The sequence below is a fragment of the Myotis lucifugus genome, unplaced genomic scaffold (genome assembly GCF_000147115.1).
Source record: "Myotis lucifugus unplaced genomic scaffold, Myoluc2.0 scaffold_267, whole genome shotgun sequence".
In the NCBI taxonomy this organism is placed as follows: domain Eukaryota; kingdom Metazoa; phylum Chordata; class Mammalia; order Chiroptera; family Vespertilionidae; genus Myotis; species Myotis lucifugus.
Genome location: NW_005871315.1, coordinates 583,952 through 602,853, shown reverse-complemented (window position 1 = coordinate 602,853; position 18,902 = coordinate 583,952). Strand labels below are relative to the sequence as shown.

Below are 18,902 nucleotides of genomic sequence, written 5' to 3'. Positions count from 1 at the left end.
ATCCCTCTGACCTCAGAATGTGATGGTACATGAGGAAAAAATTGTTACACTTCAAACAGATATGCCATTAGGAAAATTGTGCCAAAAGTGATAGAATTCTCCCTTGCATTCTTTAATTTAATAGATATTTACTTATTGCCTACTATGCTCCAGATGTTTTTGTTAACTAAGATATATCAGTTATAAAGCAGTATTGACATTTGCCCTACTGAGCTTTTAATACAATTAGCAGTAAATATAGTAAAGTAAATTATATTTTAAAAATTGAGAAAGAAGCAGGATAAAGGAGATTAAAAATATAGTATTAAGTAGGGTAGGCAGGAGTAGACCCTAATTGGAAAGATAACATTTGAACCAAAATTTCAAGGAAGTAATGGAGTTAGCCAAGTGAACATCTGGGGATTGAGTGATCCATTCAGAGGAACTATCCAAACAAACTACACTGAAATGGGAATATTTCTAGCATAGTTTAGTTACAGAAAGGAAGCTGGTGTAGGTAGGGTTGAGTAAGTCATGAGTGAGAAGTAGATTAATTTGGAGATAATGGGGAATTAACCCTTTAAAGATAATGGAGGAATTTTAGAAGGAACTTGTAGACCATTTTAATGAATTTGGCATTGCATTCATGGAATGTAGAGCCATTGCGAGGTGCTAGACAGAAGAGTGACATGATTCACTTACTTTGGCTGAAGAATAAAGAACAAACGGTAAGAGTCCAAGAATAGATGTAGAGGAATCTACTAGAGGCTATTTGTACAAATCCAAGAAGGAAATAATGGTGGTCAGAGTGATAGTTATATAGTAATGAGAAGTGACAGTATTTTGGATGCATTTTGAATGCTGAGCAAATAAGATTTGTAATATATTTGACACAGGAAATAAAAGAAAGAGAAAAATCAAGAGTGACTTCAAAATGTTTGTTCTAAACAAGTGGAAAAATAGAGTTGTCAACCAATTGAAGAAAGGTCATTGGTGGAGAAGGTTTAAGGAGAAAGAGCAGCAATTCTATCTTGGCCATGTTGAGATTAAAATACATATTAGATATCCACATGTAAATGTCAACAATGGTGGAATATCAGAATATAGAACTGTTCTAGGAAAAAAAATGGGAGTTATCAATATATAGACATGCTATTTAAAGGCATGAAATTTGATTACAACGCCAAAAATTATTACTCTGACATTAAATTGTTGGCGATAATAAGAGTATGGTAAATTATAGTACGGTTCCAAGGTATGAGATCTAATGCCCAAATAAAAGGGCCGGTTTGAGGGAGAATTATGGACCACTAAGCACAAAGAGTTTGCTGGCATTTTTTGAAGGTAGATGTGTAGACATGATGATAAGTGTCTATGGAATTTCTTCCAAATTTCCCAAAGCGAGGGCATCATCTGAGGATGAGTGGAAAAGAAAAAGTATAAAACAGTGATTCTTGACAGTGTGAGAATACCTGCATTAGCAGAGTATAGCTAGAGAGCCAGGAAGCACTAAAAAACCATGAACATGTTGGCTGTGTGTTTCCCTTCCAGACAGTGCAAGAACAAAAATAGAATAGAAAGAGTTTAGGATTTAATTCTGGTTTGGTTTAGAAAAGTATGCAGTATAAATGGGGCAGAAAACTTCTAGTGAGGGATTGAGCAAAAGAGGGATCATAAAAATTTGCTGTGTAATTATGAGTAAAGAGCAGAAGATATCATCAAGGGGCAAGGTCACCTGTTTCATATCCATATTTATGTTTTCTATCTCCATTTTTACCACTATGTCTATGTCAACTACATTAACCCATAGGAGTAAATCATATGAAGGGAAGGGAAGAAACTAAGGAACCCTATTGCAGGTCCCTCACACATCCAGCTTTTCCCACAATGGTGGAGCCAATTAGTGGTGAGAAGCAGGGCAGAGTCAGGGCAGGAAATGGGAATACCCCCTTAGAGGTTTGAGGCAACCAAGAGAAGAAACAGGAACAGATGTTTTTCTGTCCTAGACATTCTTAAAAAATTATTGTAGCTTTCAGAGTGAAGAACTCTATTAATACTTATAGGCAGGTAAGTCTTAGACACCTCACTAACTTTTCTGTTACTCATGGTAGTAGTAGAGTAGCAAGATGAATTTCAGGGCATCTGAGAGGAACTTTATAATTGTTATGAAAAGCACTTCAATTGAAGCAACCTTAAGGAAAACAATTGAGAGCTGACACAGAACAGCAGGGTCTGATGAGTGAAATACATAAGGAAGGGCAGACATTTCTAACTGGATAAAACTTCACCATATTTCATTACCCATATCTTTCATTTTCCATTTTTATGGTATTATATAAGCTTTCAGAAACTAAGAGGTAGTGAAAGGGCAGATTAAGTTTCTGTCGATTAAAAACACTGGTACTTGGGATGAAGTTTACGTTTACTTATAGAAAAAGAGAAATAAAAATTCCTGCATATCTTAATTTATACAATGAAATCTATATCCATCATGATAAAGTACAACACCAAGCAATGTCATGTACAGTGTAGTGGCTCAATAATCCTCCTATGAAGGAGGGTAATGGCTTGGAAGAAAAAGTGGCAATGATAACTAAACCTAGTAACAAAAACGCTAAATAATTTAAACATATATTTTACCATTGACTCTCTCATCAATATTGTATGGTACTAAGGGCAGCCATTAATTTCCTCACTTTACATAGTGACAAGTAACATTACGATACAAGATGTTTCTTTCCATCTCACCACCTACAACTAATTAGTGACAGGAAGTTAGAGAAAATGGAATTTTCACTCCTACTCCCTACTCCCTCCCCCCTCAAAAAAATATAAGAGAAGATAAAGAAACAAAACAAAACAAAAAGAAATTGCAAACAACCAAATATACCCCAGAAAGAAAAATATTTCTGATGAAACAAAATCTCCTTCACAGTAACACTTCAAGCTGAAATAGGTAGGCTTTCTGACTGGGATGCTGTAACAAAGATTTTCACATTGGTTGTTGTATCAGTCAGGGTTCTCCAGAGAAACAGAACCAATAGGATGGATATATATATATGGCTGATAGGTAGATGATAGATAGATTGATGATAGAAGATGATAGGTAGGAAAGAAGAAAGGGAAAAAAGGAAGGAAGGAAGGAAGGAAGGAAGGAAGGAAGGAAGGAAGGAAGGAAGGAAGGAAGGAAGGAAGGAAAGGAGGGAGGAAAGGAGGGAGGGAAGGAAGGAGGGAGGGAGGGAGGGAGGGAGGGAGGGAGGGAGGGAAGAAGGAAGGAAAGAAAGATTGATAGATATGAAGCATCCATCTTATATAAAAACTGCTGTTTGAAATTTTAACCCTGCATTTTGGCTTGCTGGCTTAAATAATAAGGAAAATAAGACTACTCCCATTTCAGAGAGGCCATTAAACCTTCTCCAGACGAAGATATCAGTGCTGGCGTCAGGTCTCAAAGTCCCAGCACATAGGGGCTCTTTAAGAACTTGCAAAGGGGACTGGAACAGAACCCCATATTTGGGAGACAAAGAAGGTAAATGGTATAAATGCAGGAAACTTCCTGTGTGATTTTGCCCAGAATTTGAGAGACATTTTCCTCTGGGCCCACGCGTAATAATAATAAATGTAACTCCATCTCTCTAAGTGTTGGTTGGTTCTTCTCTGGTTTTCTGTAACAGATAGATGATAGATAAAAGTAAAGTGGAATAAGCATTACTAAGACAGTCACTTAAAAAAGGAGTCAGAAGGGAAGTGGGGCCTGAGCACCCTATACTCACCTTGAGATTCAATTCTCACAGGTGCTATTAAGTTGCTAAACTCAGCTCAAAACATACTGGAGCCATAAACATCCTGAAACAACTGATACATGGACACATATGGACTTGACTTCATTCCTTCTGGTTCTCATCCCCCTGTTTGCATATTGGAACTAACCAATCCCTGTCAGCCTAGTCAGCAATTCTTCATTTGCATGAAAGAATAACATTTTGTGGTTGATGCTTTTATAAACTCTGCCTTTTATAAACTTTCATAAACTCTGTGGGGCGGGCAGGCTGGAGATTCGGGTTGAGTCAGAAGGATAAGAACCCAGATAAAAACTGGATTTTTCAGTCTGAAGGCAGAATATCTTCTTCAGGAAATGTCAGTCGTTTACTATAAGGGCTTTATCTGATTGGATGAGGCCCATCCACATTGTGAACAATTATCTGCATTACTCAAGTCTACCTACTTCAATGTTAATCACAGATAAAAAAAAATATTTCACAGAATCTTCTAGATTATGTTTGACTAAACTACTGGGCATCATTGTCTAGCCAAACTGACACGTAAAATTAATTATTAATTATTGCACTTGGGATATTGAACTAGATGGCATTTAAAATCATTTCTGATTTATTATTCAACATCTTACTTATTGTAGAAAATAGTACATAGGGTGGTGATTATAAAGACTAAGTTTTGCTCCCCTAAACTGTAGACTTACAAAATGCCATCACTTTTATTGAATGTACTGAAGTACAAAATTAACTCAAAAATCAGAAGTCAGGAAGTCAGAAATTAATGAGTCATATTTAAGTCTCCCTTCTAATTCAAGTGTCTCATCTAATCAATGACTTGTCATGGCTTTCTGCTTTATGGCTGTTAAATCACCCCTATTCTCTCAAACCCCACTGACCTCTAAGTAACTTGGGAACTACTATTATTTTCAAGGATAATTGGGAACACATTTGACTTCCTCTATCTGCCTTCCATCTAATGCAATGCCCCTATTAATATTTTCTCAGCTCTAAGGCAAGAATGTTATAAGATGAAATCCCATCACTCTAAGGAAAAGGTGCTGAACCCCAGTGCTTATTATCAACACTCTGGGCCTATATTTTGCCACATTTCCATTAATACTCAATATTTTCCCCAATATAGAATTTTTGACCAGTCCTTATGTGACATGCCTTCTCTTAACTCTAAGCTCTTGTGCAGGGCATCTCTACTGTCTGGACTATCTATCAATAGCTTCCCCCAGGCCCACTTTGTCTTTGTCTGGAAACTCTGGTTGGGTAAGCCCAAGAAGTTGCAGAAAGTTAAGGTATGTTGTAATTTAGGAGTTGATAAGGTTTCTGCTGCTGTCCTCTGTGGTCTGATTTATTATTTGTTTAATAACAGAAAAATAGCATTGGATTTGCCAAAAGATCTGCTGAGTTCAGGAGGAAAATATCCACTAATATCAAGATATTAATCAGAAGTAAATGTCTGTGATGAGGTTCAGTTGAAGACATTTCCTCCTCTGTTTTCAAACAGATGTATCCTCTTATAAAAAAAAAAATGAACTGAAACCCAGTCCTCAATTAGGAAATTATTGCTTGAATACACTAAGTTATTTTAACTTATTTTATGTCATTATATGTGAAAATTATGAGGGAAAACATTGAAAATAAAGTGTTCCTTCTGGATGGGGAAACAGGATTTCAATGATAATGCTTTTGGTGCATTTGAATTTAATGAAAACATATTCATTAATTCTGATTGCTATTACTTAAATTGTCTAACATCATTTTCCTGTAGCAGAATCAAATGGGTAATTTCAAACTAAAAATGGCATACAACACTGATCTGAGGCTAGAAATATTGCTCAATCAATTTCTTCCTATGCTTTCAAAATTTAGTGAGCTCTACCATCTTAACACGATTCTTTCTAAATCAGATAAGAAGAATGGATTTTTCTTCTAATGTGTGAAACAAATGAGGGAATAAAGATTTTGTCATAGATTTTTCTGTACTGATACAAATTTATGAATTAATGGACAACATTTCCAAATCAGTCTAAGCATTTGCAGTTTCAGCAAGTTGTTCTGTAGTTGTAATAAAATTATAAATGTTTTGTCATCATATTTTATTATTTGGTACAATATATTTGAGAGATTTATCTATGAATACTCATCATCTAAGAATGGGGGCCAGTAAATGATCTATTTCCTCTTAGATGCATCCCTAACACTTCGTATTCTTGCTTTGCTTAGTATTGGAGGAATAAAATTGTCCAAGTGCCTTTGCCTTCTGGCCAATGGGAGGAATCATAAGAAGATTATGGGTTAAGTTCACAAAAGAAGACTGTTTCTACGCTCACTGTCTGCTTCCAGTGGACTCACTGGCACCAGCTGCTTCTTGCCATTACTCTCTCTCATACAAAGTAGCCTTCCCTCTGTGTCTCAGTTCCTGATGAGCTGTAGCCTTGCTATAGACCACCAGCTTCAGAGCTCTCAGAACATCACTCTTTCGTGTGTCCCTCTAGTTTTAGGACTGGTAGGGCTTCCTCTTGGTTCTAATCTCTTTACTTTCTCAGACATTGTGTTCCTTTGGTCTTCAAACACCCATGTAACCAGTTCCCCATATTAAATTTTCTTTGACTGGAACATTTAGATTGTTTTGTTTCCCTATATACAAATAGGTTGTTGATTCTTTTCCAGTTATAAAGAGATAAAGACTAGAGAAACTCTAAGGTGATTATTTTCTTCTTATGAGAGTGAATCTCTTGGATAAAGCCATACTTCCAACTCAACCTCCAAGAAAGAAAAAAAGTCCCATATTCTTGGGAATTAAAACTCAAAGAAATCTCATTATGATGCCTGTGAATATGTTTTTCCTCTAAGTGTTTGAAGTTCATGCCATCAACTAATAAATTTCTAGTGCCTTCTATGCACCTCATAAGACCATTCTATGTACTCAGAATCCAAAGATATATAACACACAATCTCTTTTTCTCAAAGATGTAATGGGCTGGAAAGACACATGAACAGAAATTTGAAAACAGAATAATGAAAACATGGCAATATGTATACGGCAATATAGGAACATATAAGACAAGAATAAAACTCAGCCAGTAAAACCTTGTGGAAGGCATCATAAAAAAGTTAAGTATAATTTCAAATAAAATTCTGCAATCATTATCTATAACTTAAATCTTTATTTGTTAATTCCCTAGAATCTGTTCCTTATACATTGCATATATTTCTGTGGAACACAATAATGATTCATATGTCTGTGCCTTAGTTACAATAGACAGAACCCAGACCCTCCTTAGCACACTATCCTGTATAGCCAATTATCTGATACAAATTCTCACACTTTCCTCTTTAAAAATCCCTTATTTATCAACAAATTTTTCCATATATTCAATTTTTATATGTTCCTGCTATTTTTTCTTCTTATTGTAACTTCACTGCTAGCAGTCTTCTAATGACTGATTTCCTTGAAGCCATTTCATGTGAACACTGTATTTTCTTTTCCCTTGCACTTCTATATTTCAGGGCCTTGGGTTTGGGCTGATTCTTTTCTGTGTCTCACTGTTTCTAAATAATGTCTTCTCTTGTCTCAATGACAATTTTCTACTAATTCTCCCTACAATTCCATTTAGGTTTTTTCTTTTTAATGGTATCCTTTATTTCTAGCGTTCTAAAACTAATGATCAGTTATCTTTACAAAATTTTTAAGCATATACATTTGAGAAAAGTAATAGCTAACTTTCTTCTTTTATCCTATACTTCATGGTTTTTTTTATTGTCGTTTTGTTTTTCTACTTCACTAACAGCTCCTTTTCTTTCTTTTTTGTTAGCAACTCCCTGTCTCCTGACTTGGATGCACAGTGGGTTGCCTCTCATTACTGTATCTGCATGTTCTCTAGCAAGTATACAAGAAGGCTCTTGGATTTAAAAAAAAACAACTGTGTTCTTTAATTCTATTTGGAATTGTCAACACTGGTTGAATTTTCTACAAAATTCCAGATATACATAATCAAATGCCCACTTGATATCTTCTCTTAGATGTGCAGCTTGCATCTCAAACTTAACATGAGCCCCAGAGGCTTATTGATTATTTCACAAAATTTGCATCTCTCCCAGTCTGAGAATGCCTTCTCCCCTAGAAAACTCTACTATTCATTCTTTGAAATACTAGTAAGCAAGAATGATCTTTTATAAATAACTATAGTCATAGTATGTAATAACTGAGCCACACATGTGACTGAAACAAAAAGCAAGCCCCAATATATGCTGCCTCTAGGAGACTCACTTCAGGTTCAAGGACATAAAAAGCTACAAAATTAAGTTTAACTTTACAATTCTATGTGTCAATTATATTCCAGTAAAGCTGGAAAATAGTCTCAGCAGGATTGACACATCTATCTCCTAGACCCGTGGTCGTCAAACTGCGGCTCGTGAGCCACATGCAGCTCTTTGGCCCCTTGAGTGTGGCTCTTCCTAAGCCTTAGGAGTACCCTCATTAAGTTAATAACAATTTACCTACCTATATAGTTTAAGTTTAAAAAATTTGGCTCTCAAAAGAAATTTCAATCGTTGTACTGTTGATATTTGACTCTGTTGACTAATGAGTTTGCTGACCACTGCCCTAGACCAACGAAATATTAGCTGCACTAGGTCTTGCCCTCATCCTCACAGAGCCTACCCCAAGATCGCAACCCATCCCTCTTTACCCCAACAGGGAACATGTGGTCAGTATCTGAATGGCAAAGGTACAGAATCAGGCCCATGAACTTTGAAGGAATATCACAGCTCCAGAACTTCCTGTTGTGTTTGGCTGAGGCCTCAGCTGCATATTAATGGATAGCCTCTGTCCAATGTTTCTTTTCTTTCTTACAAGTATCTCTCTTGTGCCCTCCTCAGCAAAACATCTGTGTGAAAATCTTTATTTCAGAGTCTGTCTCTAGGGAACCCAATCCAATAGACACAGCTTCAGCAATACTGCCCAGTAGACCCCATATGACCAAAAGAACACACAAGGCTAGGGAGTGTTAAGTCTCTGTATCAACTAGCAAAGGATCCTGACCCATTGTTTCCCAACTCCCATTCTATAAACAGAAGGCCCCCAAGTGCACTCATTCCTTCCCTGCCCACAAACAATGCTATAGCTGTGGTTCCCCAAAAGAGTTATCCCATGATAATAAGTACCCAACCTGGTAAGTGTTCTTCATCACCCAGAGGAAGAGGGGAAATCCAACAACAAATAGCCTGGTTCTGGAAGCCTTTTGTCTTCATAAGCCTGATACACTCCTCCTACTGCCAGACTCGGGGCTGCTGGGGAACACAGTAGTGGGTGACCCTACCACAATACGTGCCTAATGGAGAAATGTTCTTGGTCCTCCACAGGCAGATGCCAAATTGACAGCTATCACTTGGGGGATCGAGGGGAGGTGAAAAAACTGTACATGGGACCTCCGTATTTTTTGTAAGAACTGCATGTGAATCTATGATTAAATCAATAATATACATTTTAATTAAACTTCAGTGATAAAGGAAAAATCCATTAGCAGTAAACTAAAACTAAGAACTAGTTCTTTGTGGAGACCTATACATTTGATAAGCCTACTGTATAGCCAGACTTTTAGGGGAAAAATATTAGATATACTAATTACCAAGATTAATAATTAGAAGTGATGTAAGCACAGTTTCTAAAAATGTTAAAAGACTATTAAGGGAATATGAACAGTGGTTATGTATAGTCACAGAGGAAGAATCCATAATAGCTAATCATATGTTGAAGTTGGTACAGCTGACAGGAGAAATGCCTGACAACGGATATATATTAAGGGCCATAAAAGTCTTATCCTTGTGTTGACAATAGTAATTGTCATGCCTGAACTCAAAGTTTAGTTAGAAAAACTAATATGTAAACACGGGGTGTCAAAATATAACTTTCCTCCCCCTTATTTTAAGACCGGGAATACATTATCTAAACCCAACAGAGAAATGGACAGGTTTTGTCTGAACATGTTTTAAAGCAGGCCCGTAATTGTACATGAAAGTATGCACTGCTGCATACAAACTAACTGATCAGACCACAACTTTTCAATATTTAAAACAGAATAAGCTTCCTTGGAAAAGCAGTACTTCAGTGATCTTTTAGGTTTAGTATCCCTCTCCTTCTTCCTCACTCTCTCCTTCAACAGAATCCACACCACCCCCCTCATAATCCTCCCCAAGGGCAGCCATGTCCTCATGTAACTCAGAAAGCTCTCCTTCCTCCATGCCCACACCCAGTGAACAAAGGCAAGCTTGGCATTCATCAGGACAAACTTGTGGTCCAGGCGAACCCAGGCCTCTGCAATAGCTGTGATGTTGGTCAGCATGCACACAGCTTGCTGTATTTTGGCCAGGTCCCCACCAGGTACCACAGTGGGAGGCTGGTAATTAATGCCAACTTTGAAGCCAGTGGGGCACCAGTCCACAAACTACATGGTACACTTAGTTTTAATGGTGGCAATGGCAGCAAGGCCATCTTTGGAAACCACATCATCATGGTCTAACATGCAGCAAGTCATATATTCACTATGGCAAGGGTCACATTTCACCATTTGGTTGGCTGACCCTAAGCATGTGTTGCTGATCTCTGGTACAGAGAGTTGTTCCTGGTACACTTTCTCTGCAGAGATGACAGGGGCATATGTGGCCATAGAGAAGTGGATTTAAGGATAGGGCACCAGGCTGATTTGGAATTTGGTCAGATCAACATTCAGGGCTCCATGAAATCTGAGGAAAGCAGTGATGGAGGACACAATTTGACTTATCAACAACCTATTCAGGTTAATGTAAGTTGGGAGTTCAATACTGAGATTTCTACAACAGATGTCCCAGATGGCCTCACTGTCAACCATGGAGGTACAGTCAGAGTGCTCCAGGTGTGGGTGGTGAGGATGGAGTTGTAGAGCTCAGCTACAGCTGTGGAAAGCTGCAGGGCTGGGTAGATGGAGAACTCCAGCTTGACTTCTTGCCATAATCAACAGAGAGACATCCCATCAGCAGCGAGGTGAACCCAGAAACAGTTTCGCCACCAAAGCTGTGGAAAAACAAAAAGCCCTGAAGGCCTGTGTCCTGGCTGGCCAGGTTCTGAATTAAGTCCAAGACCAGGTCCATGGTCTCCTTGCCAATGGTATAGTGCCCATGGGCATAGTTATTGGGAGGATCTTCCTTGCCTGTGATGAGCTGCTCATGGTGGAATAGCTGGGGGTCGGTGCCAGGGCAAACTTATCAATGACTGTGGGTTCCAGATACTGCCTTGGTCACATGCCTGCCAGGTCCTGTCTCACTGAAGAAGGTGTTGGAAGAGTCAACTTCCTCTCTCCCCTCCCCCCATGGTCTTGTCACTTCGCATCTGGCCATGGGGCTGGATGCTAGGTTTCAGGCAGTAGAGCTCCCAGCAGGATGGGGATACATTCACGCATGGTTGCTGCTTTGTGGGAGCTGAGCAGATAGCAGGGAGGAACAGGAGAGGTTGTTTCTTCTTACAGTGCAACACTTAGGCAGATGATGTAAGAGTACCTCCTCCCATCTTCTAAATCCTTCTAGTGGGGCTAATCATCAAGTTAGCATGAAACAGATTAACAGGAGAAAATATCCAAAATTTATTATGGATGTACATACAGGGGTGCCAGAGAATATCAGGAGGCACTGGGCAGTTGAGGCTTCTAGGCCATTCTGGACTAAGGAGAAGGAGGCAGGGGTCTGGGATTTCACAGGGGAAGCAGGTAATTTATAGGAAAATGAGAAAGAGCAAACATGTGGCAAACAGATTCTTGCTTGGTCGCCCAGAAACAATAGAGCACAGGGAAGTCTAGTAAGCAGGCTTTGCTAGATTTCTCCTTGTCTGCCACATTTAGTTTATATTATGATGGTTAAGATGGTGCTCCGGTCCTCTAAACATATTTTTAATCTAAATTCTTTAGACAGATAAAGGGGGGAGGATCAAAGGTTCTTTCTGCGTCTTAAAATTAATACACCAAAAGGCACATTTTGGGGTGGCAAAACTTTGGTTCCCCTCACAAACATATATGCATCCCTAATATTTACATGAAAGCCAGCAATAAAATGATATCTTAAGTCATCAGAAAAATACCTTATGAAAAATAGTGAGAATTATCAATAACTATTCCTACATGAAACTCAACAATGCATTTTATTTAGGCTTTTTTCTTCATATTCTATAATATATAGCATTTCAGATATGATTGTTATCAACTGACATCTTAGAATCTTTGAAGTGTGTTAAGTTGTAGAATAGTCAAATTGAACTCTTGGGGGAAAAAAAACAAGACAAAAACAACACCCAACTGAGGACTGTGTAAAGTGATAGAATGGATGAGAGGAGGAGATCAAGAAGTGGACTGTTACAGTAATTTTGCCAAAACATTATGGGTGCTTATGTGGCAAAATTATAGCTAGCTATAAAGGATGGGCTTACTTATACTTCAAAGGTGAATTCTAAGAAATTTAGTGATGGATTAGATAAGGGAGCTAGAGTTCAAAAAAAGTAGAAAAGTTGATGCTTATTTTTCTTTTTTATGGGACTGGATATATGGTGGTACTAGGCTCTCAAAAAGAGATGAGGAATATTTTCAGTTATCTAAAAGTGGTATTATCAAGACAAACTTCAAAAGAGAAGTGCCAGATAAATAGCTTTATTTTATTTTAATAGATAATTGTTTCTGAGCCTAAATAAAATGGACCTTGGTTAAAATGTCAGTGGTCATTGATTTTTGCCAAAATAATTGATACCATTGGAAAAATAATAAAATATTCTTGACAAATTTGGCCTAGAAAAATGGCACATAGTTATAGCTCACAAGGAAACCTAGAATGGCAGAGGGGTATAATTAGTAAATAATCTATAATAATAAAAGCGTAATATGCTAATTAAACTGGACAGCTGAACGACCTTCTGGATGACCTTCTGGACAAAGCCAGGGCTGCGAGGGCCAAGGCCCTTGCATGAATTTCGTGCATCGGGCCTCTAGTTAGATAATAATAATATTATTGTCTTTTCTGAATGCACAATTAAAGCCATTGTTCCCATAAAAATAAAATAGGGCAAAGTGAAAAAGTTTAAGTGCATAAAAATATGATTGAGAATTAAATTGTTTAAGAGTGTGCTTCGAGAATTATTTCTGGAAGAAAATTCATTCATGTGGATATAATTCTTATTAAAATGTTATTTTCATAAACATGTAGTCTAAACATTTATTAGAAAAAAATCAGAGTGAAAATAGTAGTATTCTTCATTCACCACACACATTTTGACTGTATTAAGGATTAAACATATACTGGGCCTTCAAAAATTAACACCACATCATCTGTCCTATTTCAGTTGTCTGTCAATTAAGGAAACAAGAAAATATATAGGTAGAAAAGTGTATTATAAGTGCCATGATGATAGTTTGGAAGCAGAAGTTACATTTCTGTAAGATAAGGGAGCTGGGAGTAGCAAAAGGTACACATTTACAGAATAAAGGGAAGGAGGAAGAAAGCCCAGAGGGAATAGGAGAACAATGAGGGAGGAGAGCCTCATGTGTCCCATGTGAGGTTCAACCTTTAAGTTCAGGAGTTGCTATAGTATCCAAATCAGAAGGGGATGGTGACCAATCAGAGGGGATACCAAGGCATAAAGATCTGCAGCCTTTATAAACCTTAAAGAAAAGGGACCCAGTGGACTCTTCCCCCTCCCCACCTGGGAGTCTGTGCTCCTTTCTCAATAAATTTCCACCTTCGCTATACCATCTTCTGTCAGTGGTTTCATTCTTCCACTCCGACCAACAAAGAGCCCAGGACAAGCCATCCTGCCCAGGAGAACACTGTGCGTTCCAGTCCCAAATTCCCATAGTATTAATACTTTTTAAAAAATAGCTTATGAGTCTTGGAGAGTAGACCTATTTTTCTTCTGTAGAGAGAACTTTTTTCCTTTATATCACTGCATAATCCTTCAGGAGAGAGATTGTCTCTTATTTCCCTTTTCAGTGCTAGAATGTGTGAATGAATGAATGAATGAGGTTTATGTAAATGGGGTAGAATGACCTTAGATAATAAAGCCTTAATAAATAATCAGGTTTTCAAAAATTGTGTTTTTCAACGTGAGATGCCACTTACTGTCCTGCATCTAACCATAGCAAGAAAATTTAACCTTTAGAAAATTTCTCTTAGTAACACCAAATTATTTTCTCATCATGAAAGCTTTTATATAATTAAGACCAGAATGCATATGAAACTAACTTTGCTTTTAAACCTAGACCATATTTGAGATTTTTTTCATATACCTAGTTGCATGCAACTTCATGTAATTTATTGCACTGCATACAATTAGGGATAAATTGATGACATATTAAAATTTTTTGAAGTTTATTGAAAGAAACTGTATGGACTTTACATAAAAGAACCTAGCAAGCTATACATACTCTAACACACAGACATAAACAGAAACACACTCCATCACTACAAAATATTCAATTCACAAGTTTGTATCTGTATTAGAATATTAACTAATTATTGAACAACTTCTTGTTCTATCGTCTTGTTTAATGTTTGAATGACATTCTATTTAACATCATGTAGCATAACTATGCAAATAAATTACAGCATCATTTACTTGTTCAGACTTGTCCTTTCCTATTAATAAGAAGTTAGCAGTTTTCTTTTAATCCCAGAAGTTAGAAGCAATGCCTTGAACCAAGCATATACTCCTAAATGGAAAAAGGAGCAAAGGATATTTTTAACAGTGATTGAATCAGACAGCTTTTACAAAATCACGGGAAATGTGAATGCTAAAGAGGAAGATAATTGTACAAGCATATTGCATAGAATACATAAGTGGAGCCCTGGAGGTCAAAACGTAGAAGCAAACCAATTAAGCTAAGTATCCACTAAATTGTTTTTCATTGTCTAATTGAAAAGTGATCACAAGGAATCAGAAAGGTTTAAATTGAAAGGGCTTTTAGTTTAAATCTGACCTTAAGCCAATGTTATTTAAATATGCTAAATAATGTATTCTGAAAGGAACTTTTCTAGAAATTTAAAATCCCACTTGGGTATATATCTGAATCTTTTCTGGGTTTCTCTCGCTGTTATTAAAGCATATTTTCCAGACTTTAGTTAAAGAAAGGAGCAAAATGACATCAAATGTGAACATAATTAATTTATTTGGAAATCATACCTTTATCGCTATATGTTTCCAGTGAAATAAATTCATCCACTCATTGCCTGCTTCTGGTGAATAATTTGGATCATTTGAGGAAAACATGATGCATTGGCCTAAATAAATGTACCTTATTCATTCATTGCTTTTAGTGGATAATTTAGAAAATTTAAGGAAACCTGAGTATACACCTAGCCTAAATCATACAGGATTAATAGCCTCCTGAGCTAAAAGACTTCACTAGCAACCAATGCTACTTATTACTTCATTCTTGAAGTAATTTGATTTATATGTTGGTCCTGTAAAATAATTTTACAGTTTAGGCATTAGAATTAAGAGAAAACTATTAAAAGAAAACTGTAAACTTCTTATTAATAGGAAAGGACAAGTCTGAACAAGTAAATGATGCTGTAATTTATTTGCATAGTTATGCTACATGATGTTAAATAGAATGTCATTTAAACATTAAACAAGGTGATAGAATAAGAAGTTGTTCAATCGTTAGTTGATATACTAATATCAGATACAAACTTGTGAATTAAATATTTTGTAGTGATGGAGTGTGCTTCTGTTTGTATAGCTCACTAGGTTCTTTTAGCTAAAGTCCATACAGTTTCTTCCAATTAAAAGAGAGAAAGAAACTTGTTTTTCCAAGGACCTATTCCAGGGACTAAACCATGGTTTTCCCTTCTGCCCAATCTTTTTTTCCAGGCACCACAAAAGCCCTTGAAATACAGACTGAGGAGGTCAAGAGGCAGCATGCATGGCTTCATCAAAAGCAGCATGTGCTTGCCTGGCTGGCCTGGCTCAGTGGTTGAGCATCAACCTATAAACCAGAGGTTCCATTCCCAGTCAGGGCACATGCCCAGGTTGTGAACTGTATCCCCAGTGTGAGGCATGCAGGAGGCATCCAATCAACGATTTTCTCTCATCATTGATGTTTCCATCTTTCTTTCCCTCTCTCTTCCTCTCTGAAGTCAATAAAAATATATGTTTTTTTAAATCAGCATGTGCTCAAACCCATGAGGCCTAAATGCATTTATGAAGCTACAACTTTCAAATTGGCTTTACAAAGACTATGCTATCTATGGATAAATGAAGCAGGACAGAGTGAATCGTGTCCAGCACAGCCACGGGTGAACCTGAGGAGGGGCGGTGAAGAATTAAAGAAGACAAACATGAGAATGCAGTTGGGGCTAGGTAGGTTCACTCGTGCCTGGATGAGGACACAGTGACACAGCCTCCAAGCCTAAGCTTTATTTTATAGTCAGAGCACACAAAGCATACAAGAGAAGTGGTCAACATGTTTATAATGTTCTTGCGAGTTTCACCTTGTTTTGGAGCATTTGCTGCACCTCCCACAGCCCATTAGCTACCTAGGAAGGAGCAAGGGAGGACTATAAGGTCAAGCTTAATTATGCTAGGAGGACTCTGCCCTCCAAGCTGGGACTTGTTTGTGGCCCTGCCACAGGTCAGTCCCAGGCTTGACCCTATAGCCGCCCCCTACAACAGAGAAGAGTAGTTTCTGTTGCACCAGTTCTCCCAGGGCCCAGATTCTTTGCAAGCTTGAGACCAGGCCAGCGGATGCTGCATTGTGAGGTGTCTGGCTGCAGACAGAGGATGAGCCTCTTAGGCCCTAAGCCAGGAACCTTCCATCACATCCACACACCCTCCACAGATTGTGCTTTCTCAGTGTTTCTGGAATAAATTCCGCGAGGCCCTATTAAGAGTTTGCTTAATCAGAGAAAATATAAAAGCGTTTAATTGTTTGCAATTCTTCTGAAGTTGCAGAAACCAACAGCCAATTAGTGCTCAAAATCCTCTTTTCGGATGGGAAATGAATCTCTTTTTAATAGAAACTTTTCCTACTATTTTTTATTTCTTGGAAACACCCTTTGCAACCGAAATCACACTTAGAATACAATGAAACAGAATATGAAATGATATTTTTTCTGCAAACTATCATCTTTTCTGGTTCATTTTCAAGATCTTTGATATTTACATATGACCTTTCCATTTTTATTAACAGTTTATTGGATTTTGTGCATTCTAGCCAGCAGAAGAGAAAGGTAATTTACAGAAAGATTTGACAGTTATACACAGAGCTATAAACTTCAGTCCATTAACTTATTTCTCATGTAACCTTTAGTCATTTCTACCAAAACATCCATAGAAGCTTATGCCTTTTTCCTTTATGTTAAAAAGCTCTCATTACAGAGCTCTATTTATAGATTGTCAAATTTATCACGTCTCTTTATGGTTTGCAGATGTTTATAGCTTTGACTTTTTTAAGGCACATAAGTAAAAGTCAAACATATTTGTGTTGCTTAGATTCTACTAGATGTGAATGGATACATATTTGACATGATTTATTACTTGATGATTATAATAATTATGGATTTAATGATGGCAATGTTGTTTTAATATATCTATCTTATATTAGTGGCTTAGAATATTCTCTTGTACTTTATTGCATTGTCTAAAGCAGGGGTTCTCAAACTTTTTAAACAGGGGGCTAGTCACTGTCCCTCACTGTCCCTCAGACCGTTGGAGGGCCGGACTATAGTTTAAAAAAAAATTATGAACAAATTCCTATGCACACTGCACATATCTTATTTTGAAGTAAAAAAACAAAATGGGAACAAATACAATATTTGTATTTGCATGTGGCCCGCGGGCCGTAGTTTGAGGACCCCTGGTCTAAAGCAATACACAACGTTATTCTATACTAACTATAAAAAATGATTTCTTAAAAATGATATTTGAGCCTTAAACTTTGCTAAGATATTTCTTAAAAATACACTTATTTTGGTAGAATCTTAAAAACCTGAAGTTGATAGACTTTTGCATAAATATCAGGATAAAACTGAATTAAAGAAAAGTGGGAATGTATATTATTTGCTTTTTGTACACAAAATATGTTTCTAATTAAATATTAACATTTAAATGCATAACATAACACTCTAAATGGAATTTTATACCATTATCTTCAGAGTTGTTTCTTTTTGAAAAAACAAACAAAGAGAAGCTGTAAAGTAAAAAAGAGGAAATAGAGCAGAAGAAAATATCCTTTTGATATTAATTTTGTTTCATCATTCCTAAAAACCATAACTTAGAGTGCATTTTCTAATACAACTGAAAACCAAATACTGTATCACCTTCACTGTAGAAAACAAATAGAAAAATAAAAAAAGAAAAAGTATTAAAATATAAGATAAATAAATGGAATTAAGTTATAATGTATACATAGTCTCAATTTAGCTGCATATTCTTTGTTGGTGGAAGAAATAAGTGAAATATATTGGTGCAACTTGAAAATTAATAAGTAGTCCAATTAGGGCCAAATGAGCTATGTAAGCACGATACTAGGAATGTGAACATTGAAAAATTATTACTGGTTATACCTTGTTGATGGATTTCCACAAGGTCCGTGAAGTAGATAAAAATAAAAGCATAAGATAATAACTATTTCCCAGGAAGTCAGTTAAACTGGTCTTTCTGGAATTTTTAGGAAAACTGATTAGTATGCATATACTTATCTGTACTTATAGAGTGGCAGAGGGGAAGCCTGTTAGACGGGCAGATTCCTGTGTAATGTATTAAACAGCAATGCCAGATGACCTTAGGAAACAGAAGTGAAAGACACATTTACTCAACAACAGTTTTTCACTGCATTTCATCTCTTTTATTTCTGCTTGGCCTCTTAAGGAAATGGAAAAGTTCCATAGTGCCATCTGGTGTGAATTAAGGGGATAGCTTCCTTCAAGCAGTGTCTACCAGAATCTTCCTCCAAAGCAGCAAACTCAGACTGTTACAAAAAGTAGTTCTTTAACAATGAAAAGCACCAATTTGATTATGACATATATGTTTATGTTCATGTTTACCTTATTATTTTTAGGGTTATTAAGTTGGAATTATTAGGATATGCATATGTATTAGTTGATCTTTGTGCTTTTTACCAT

The 18,902-nt window shown here is 36.8% G+C and overlaps 1 pseudogene; it reads right to left on the bottom strand.

Annotated features, from left to right (window-relative positions):
- Positions 1-9,890: 9,890 nt before the first annotated feature.
- LOC102437826 lies at positions 9,891-15,032 on the bottom strand (annotated as a pseudogene).
- Between the last annotated feature and the right edge of the window lie 3,870 nt (positions 15,033-18,902).